The sequence below is a fragment of the Bubalus kerabau genome, chromosome 3, assembly GCF_029407905.1.
Source record: "Bubalus kerabau isolate K-KA32 ecotype Philippines breed swamp buffalo chromosome 3, PCC_UOA_SB_1v2, whole genome shotgun sequence".
Classification (NCBI taxonomy): Eukaryota; Metazoa; Chordata; class Mammalia; order Artiodactyla; family Bovidae; genus Bubalus; species Bubalus kerabau.
In genome coordinates, this window is record NC_073626.1 from 92,286,848 (window position 1) to 92,295,054 (window position 8,207).

The following is an 8,207-nucleotide window of genomic DNA, read 5'->3' on the forward strand; positions in this document are numbered from 1 at the left end:
CTGGCACTCTTTCAGCTTGTGATTCATCCAGCCTGGCGTCTGGCATGATGGTACTCCTCATATGAATAACATAAACATGGTGACAATATTCAGCCTTGACATACTTCTTTCTCAATTTGGAATCAGGCTGTTGTTCCATGTAAGGTTCTAACTGTTGCTCCTTGACCCGCACACAGGTTTCTCAGGAGACAGGTAAGGTGGTCTGGCTTAAAGAATTCTCATTTCTTTAAGAATTTCCCACAGTTTGTTGAGATCCACACAGTAAAAGGTTTTCACATAATGAAGCAGAAAGTAGATGTTTTCCTGGAATTCCCTTGCTTTCTCTATGATCCAGCGAATGTTGCCAATTTGATCTGTGGTTTCTCTGCCTTTTCTAAAGCAAGCTTCTATGTCTGGAAGCTCTTGGTTCCCGTACTGCTGAAGCTTAGCTTGAACAATTCTGAGCATAACTTTACTAGCATGCTAAATGAGCTCAACTCTCTGGTAGTTCAAACATTCTTTGGCACTGCCCTTCTTTGGGACTGGAATGAAAACTGACCTTTTCCAGCCCTGTGGCCACTGCTGTTTTCCAAATTTGCTGGTGTGTTGAGTACAGCACTTTAAACGGCATCATCTTTCAGGATTTGAAACAGCTCAGCTGGAATTCCATCACCTCTGCTAGCTTTGTTCGTAGTGATGCTTCCTAAGGCCCACTTGACTTCACACTCCAGGGTGTCTAGTTCTAGGTTACTGACCACACCATCTTGGTTTCTGAGTCATTAAGACCTTGTTTGTATAGTCCTGTTATTCTTGCCACCTCTTAATATCTTCTGCTTCTGTTAGGTCCTTGACATTTCTGTCCTTTATTGTGCCCATCTCTGCATGAAATGTTCCCTTGATTTCTCTAATTTTCTTGAAGAAATCTCTAGTCTTTCCAATTCTATTGTTTTCCTCTATTTCTTTGCATTTTTCATTAAAGAAGACTTTCTTATCTCTCCTTGCTATCCTCTGGAACTCTGCATTCAGTTGGGAATAATATTTCCCTTTCTCCCTTGCTTTTTCACTTCTCTTCTTCCCTCAGCTATTTTTGTAAAGCCTCCTCAGACAACCACTTTGCCTTCTTGCAATCCTTTTCCTTGGGGATGCTTTTGGTCACTTCCTCTAGTACAATGTTATGAACCTCTGTCCACAGTTCTTCAGGCACTGTATACCAGATCTAATCCCTTGAATCTATTAGTCACCTCCACTGTACAATAGCAATGGATTTCATATAGGTCATACCTGAATGGCCTAGTGGTTTTCCCTACTTTCTTCAATTTAAGCCTGAATTTTAAAGTAAGGAGTTCATGATCTGAGCCCATGGTCAGCTTCAGGTCTTGTTCTTGATGACTGTATAAAGCTTCTCCATCTTCGGCTGCAAAGAATATAATGAATTTGATTTTGTATTGACCATCTGGTGATGTCCACGTGTACAGTCATTTCTTGGGTTGTTGGAAAAGGGCGTTTGTATGACTAGCATGTTCTTTTGACAAAACTCTGTTAGCCTTTGCCCTGCTTCATTTTGTACTCCAAGGCCAAACTTACCTGTTACTCTGGGTATCTCTTGACCTTCTACTTTTGCATTCCAATCCCCTATGATGAAAAGGATATCTTTTTTTTTTTTTTTTCATGCTAGTTCTAGAAGGTCTTGTAGGTCTTCACAGAACCAGTCAACTTCAGCTTCTTGGGCATCAGTGGCTGGGGCATGGACTGGGATTACTGTGAGGTTGAATGGTTTGCCTTGGAAACGAACTGAGACCATTCTGTCGTTTTTGAGACTGCACCCAAGTAGTGCGTTACAAACTCCTGTTGACTATGAGGGCTACTCCATTTTTTTCTAAGGGATTCTTCCCCACAGTAGTAGAGATAATGGTCATCTGAATTAAATTCTCCCATTCCTGTCCATTTTAGTTTATTTCTAAGATGTCAGTGTTCACTGACAGGACATGGTCCACTGGAGGAAAGAATGGCAAACCACTCCAGTATTGTTGCCACAAGAACCCCATGAACATGAATAGTATGAAAAGGCAAAAAGATATGATACCAGAAGATCAGCCCCCCAGGTTGGAAGGTGTCCAATATCCTACTGGGGAAGAGCAGAAAGTGAAGTGAAAGCTGTTCAGTCATGTCAGATTCTTTGCGACCCCACGGACTATACAGTCTATGTAATTCTCCAGGGCAGAATACTGGAGTGGGTAGCCTTTCCCTTCTCCAGGGAATCTTCCCAACCCAGGGATTGAACCCAGGTCTCCCGCATTACAGGCAGATTCTTTACCAGCTGAGCCACCAGGGAAGCCCAAGAATACTGGAGTGGGTAGCCTAATCCTTCTCCAGGACATCTCCCTGACCCAGGAATTGAACCAGGGGAAAGTGTGGAGGGCAATCGCTAATAGCTTCAGAAAGAAAGAAGCAGCTGGGCAAAAGCAGAAATGACACCAGTGGAAGATGTGTCTGGTGTTGAAAGTAAACTGTGATGCTGTAAAGAACAATATTATATAGGAACCTGGGATGTTAGATCCATGAATCAAGGTAAGTTGGAGGTGGTCAAGCATGGCTCCTTAAACCCCCACAAACAAACACACTGCAGTTTCCATTCCCACCTGAGTTAATGCTATGGCCCCATTCACTCCACATCACAGCTTGATGCTGGATCAGGAGCAAATAAGTCCTAGGAAAATATCCGATCTAGGGATGCAGAGGAGGCTCAAAGTCTAGGGGTTCAGGTGTGGCAATGGCAGCTACTGTTGGCATTTTTTTCAAGAAGCACCCCAGACCTCTAATAGCTGTGCTGCTGCTTTAGTTCTTGCAACTACAAGACCTGAATCCCAGTCCCAGTCAAGAAAATGCTCTGGCCCTGCACACTCCAAGCCACAACTCTGCACTAGATTTGGGACAACCACAATAAGAGGAAAAACACAAACTTGGACTGCTTCTGAGGGGAGCCACATATGCCTTCACAGGCAGTGCATCAAACCTACGTGAGAGCATGGGCATCGTTTACTTTAGCACTCCCTTCCTTTGGGCCAAAGATCCAAGGGCAGGGAGAAAGAATAACACACATTTAAAGAAGAGAGCCAGATTAAACTCAAGGCTTCCCCTTCAGTAACTGGGGAGTAGACATTGCTCCTGATAGTGTGGCTACAGCCATGAAGCAGAAGGGAAGTCCTATCCCCACACACTGCATAAATTTTAGCTCCTCCAAAACCAACCAAAACCCCTATCTCTATACAGAGATGCTCCCACATAAAAACACTTTTCAGACTTTGATGAATTACTGTTTCACCTAAATTCATAGACAGAGAGAGTTAAGTAAAATAAATGGCAGAGGACCTACTCCCAGTAGAAAGGATAAGAGAAAGCCACCGGAAAAAAAAAAAAAAGTAAAACAGGTAATTAGTCTACCAGACACTGAGTTTAAAAAGTTGGTAATAAAAATGCTAACTGAATTAAGAAAGAGTATCAATATAAATGTAGATCATTTAACAAGGAACTAGAATCTATAAAGATGACCTAATCAAAAATACATATTTAAATTTCTGAGAAAAAAATCATTCCAGAAGCAATTGATAGTCAATTAAATGATACAGAACAAAGCATAAGTGATCTGGAAGACAGAAAAATGAAAATCACCCAATTAGAACAACAGATAGAAAAACAAATTAAAAAAACAAAAACAACATATGAGATCTACTATAAAACATGCCAACCTACATAGGACTACAACCTATAAAAGGACTCCAGAAGAAGAAAAGGAAGGCAACTGAAAATGTATTTATTTGAAGGATACTGGCCAAAAACTTCCCAAACCTAAAGAAGAAAGTAGATACCCAGGTGCAGGAAGCAGAGAATATCTTAAAAAAAGATGACCTCAAGCAGAACCACATCAAGACAATTATAATTAAAATGGCAAGCGTGAAAGATAAATAGAGGATTCTAAAGGCAACAAGAGAAAAAGAGTCAGTTATAAGGGAATCTCCATAAGGCTATCAGCAAGTTTCTCTGCAGATACTTTTGCATGTCAGAAGGAAGTGGTATGATATTGTCAAAGTTCCATTCACCATTGCAATGAAAAGAATAAAATACTTAGGAATATATCTACCTAAAGAAACAAAAGACCTATATATAGAAAACTATAAAACACTGATGAAAGAAATCAAAGAGGACACGAATAGATGGAAAAATATACCATGTTCACAGATCAGAAGGCTCAATATAACAAAAATTAGTATACTATCCAAAGCAGTCTATAGATTCAATGTAATCCCTATCAAGCTACCAATGGTGTTTTTCACAGAGCTAGAACAAATAATTTCAAATTTTTTATGGAAATACAAAAAAACCTTGAATAGCCAAAGCAATCTTGAGAAAGAAGAATGGAACTGGAAGAATCAACCTGCCTGACTTCAGGCTCTACTACAAAGCCACAGTCAAGACAGTATGGTACTGGCACAAAGACAGAAATATAGATCAATGGAACAAAACAGAAAGCCCAGAGATAAATCCATACACCCATGGACACCTTATCTTTGACAAAGGAGGCAAGAATATACAATGGAGAAAGGGACAATCTCTTGAACATGTGGTGCTGGGAAAACTGGTCAACCACTTGTAAAAGAATGAAACTAGAACACTTTCTAACACCATACACAAAAATAAACTCAAAATGGATTAAAGATCTAAACATAAGACCAGAAACTATAAAACTCCTAGAGGAGAACATAGGCAAAACACTCTCTGACATATATCACAGCAGGATCCTCTATAACCCACCTCCCAGAATATTGGAAATAAAAGCAAACATAAACAAATGGGACCTAATTAAAATTAAAAGCTTCTGCACAACAAAGGAAACTATAAGCAAGGTGAAAAGATAGCCTTCAGAATGGGAGAAAATAATAGCAAATGAAGCAACTGAGAAAGAATGAATCTCAAAAATATACAAGCAACTCCTGCAGCTCAATTCCAGAAAAATAAACGACCCAATCAAAAAACGGGCCAAAGAACTAAACAGACATTTCTCCAAAGAAGACATCAGATGGCTAACAAACACATGAAAAGATGCTCAACATCACTCATTAGCAGAGAAATGCAAATCAAAACCACAATGAGGTACCATTTCACACCAGTCAGAATGGCTGTGATCCAAAAGTCTACAAGCAATAAATGCTGGAGAGGGTGTGGAGAAACGGGAACCCTCTTACACTGTTGGTGGGAATGCAAACTAGTACAGCCACTATGGAGAACAGTGTGGAGATTCCTTAAAAAACTGGGAATAGAACTAGCATACGACCCAGCAATCCCACTTCTGGGCATATACACCGAGGAAACCAGAATTGAAAGAGACACGTGTACCCCAATGTTCACTGCAGCACTATTTATAATAGCCAGGACATGGAAGCAACCTAGATGTCCATCAGCAGATGAATGGATAAGAAGGCTGTGGTACATATACACAATGGAGTATTACTCAGCCATTAAAAAGAATACATTTGAAGCAGTTCTAATGAGGTGGATGAAACTGGAGTCTATTATACAGAGTGAAGTAAGCCGGAAAGAAAAACACCAATACAGTATACTAACACATATATAGGGAATTTTGAAAGATGGTAATGATAACCCTATATGTGAGAGAGCAAAAGAGGCACAGATGTATAGAACAGTCCTGTGGACTCTGTGGGAGAAGGCAAGGGTGGGATGATTTGGGAGAATGGCATTGAAACATGTAAATTATCACATGTGAAATGAATCGCCAGTCCAGTTTCAATGCATGAAACAGGATGCCCGGGGCTGGTGCACTGGGATGACAGAGAGGGATGGGATGGGGAGGGAGGAGGGAGGGGGATTCAGGATGGGGAACACGTGTACACCCGTGGCGGATTCATGTCAATGTATGGCAAAACCAATACAATATTGTAAAGAAATTAGCCTCCAATTAAAATAAATAAATTTATATTAAAAAAAATAAAGCTGTGGTAGAACTTCAAAATAAAGAAAGAAAGAAAGAAAAAAGAAAAACCTGCAACCTATGATATCTATACAGGAAGATTATCATTTAAACTAGAAGGGGAGATAAATTATTTCTCAGCAAAAGAAAAAATAGAAAAATTCTAAACCTACTCCAAAAGAAAATTTGAATATCTCTAAATAAAAAAGCAGCAAGAATCTATAGAAAGGAGAGAATCCCAATAAAAATGTAAGTATCAATACATGGTAAGGATATCAAAACATGGTAACAATTGAAGATAAATAAGTCAGTGTGCAGATTAAAAAAACAAAAACACAATAGCAAAGGCAACCATAACTACAATAAACAGTAAAGGGGAAATCATGAAGATGTAAAATATGAAATAAAAACACAAAGTATAGGGGAGGAAAGCAAAAATATAGATCTTATAGAATGTCTTTGAACTTCAATGATGCCATTTAAACAAGTAGATACAGTTATGGATCAACATACTTGATCTCCATGGTAACCACAAATCGAAAACCTACCACAGATATAGGAAAATTAAAAAAAAAAAAGAACTCAAGGTATGGGATTAGGAAGATGGCAGAGGAGAAAGATCTTGAGCTCATCTCCTCTCACAAGCACATCAAAATCACAACTATCTGCACAGCCACCATCTATGAAAAACACTGGAACCTACCAGAAAAGATCTTCTACAATTAAAGACGTAAAGAAGGAATCACAATAACACAGGAGGGTAGATTCATGATATAATCAAGTCCCACATACCCAGGTGGATGACCCATAAACTGAAGAATAATTATACTGCAGGGTTCTCTCACAGGGGTGAGAGTTCTGAGCCCCACACTGTGATCCCCTGGTGTCTTAAACCAGGAAGATGAGCCCCCAGAGCACTGCATTTGGCTCTGACGGCCAGCCCGTCTTACTTTCAGGAATCCCAAAGGACTGGGGGAAATAGAGACTTCGCTCTTAGGGTACACACAAAATTTCATGTGGACTGGGATCCAGGACAAGAGCAGTAATTTGATAGAAGCCTGGGCCAGCCCTACCTAATGGTCTTGGAAAGTCTCCAAGGTAGACAGAGGGCAGCTTCACCTAACCCTAAGGGCATAGATGCTGGTGGAAGCCATATTTAGGAGCTTTCTACCACATGGACATTGCTGCTGGAGTACCATCCTGGGGTAGTGCGGGTGGGCTGGATCTATACACTGCAGGAATGTGATTTTCTTGTGTCTGGTGTCCCTGTCTGCCCCCCAGTGGTAAGTCTGTTTTAGAGGCTAGCGCCCATGGCAACCTACTCCAGTACTCTTGCCTGGAAAATCCCATGGACGGAGGAGCCTGGTAGGCTGCAGTCCATGGGGTCATGAAGAGTCAGACACGACTGAGCGACTTCACTTTCACTTTTCAGTTTCATGCATTGGAGAAGGAAATGGCAACCCACTCCAGTGTTCTTGCCTGGAGAATCCCAGGGATGGGGGAACCTGGTGGGCTGCCGTCTACGGGATCGCATGGAGTCGGACACGACTGAAGTGACTTAGCAGCAGCAGCAGCAGCAGAAGGTTTCCTGAAGGGCAGGATCAGAGCCTACCTACTGGTGGGTGGAGCTGGTTCTTGGTTCTCTGGTGGGCAGGGCTGTGTCTAAGGACATGCCTAGTAGCAGCTGTGGGCTCAGGAAACCTTTAGGCAACCTGTGTGCCATCTTGGAATCTTTTCTCCAGCTTATGAGTGCAAAGACCTGACCCCAATCAAAAGCCTTTTGTAAGCATCAGTGCTAGGACCTCAGGCCAAAAAACTGGGCAGGGACATGCCCCCACCCATCAGCACACACACATAAAAGCAATTAAGGAATATACAGAACAATTAGATGTAAAATATGATATCAAAAACAGTAATCATGAGAGAAGGCGAGTAACAATGCAGGATTTTTTAAATGCTTTTGATATTAAGATATCAGCAACTTCAAACAATCAGACAGCTAACTAGATATGTAGAAATCTCATGGTAATCACAAAACAGAAACCTCTAATAGTTATACACACAAAAATGAAAAATCCAAACACAATGCTAAAGATAATCAACAAATCACAATTTTACTTTTCTTTCTTTCTAATTTGGATGACTTTTATTTCTTTTTCTTTTCTGATTGCTGTAGCGAGGACCTTTAAATCAATGTTGAATAAAAGTGATGAGAGTGTACATCCTTATCTTGTTTCTGATCTTA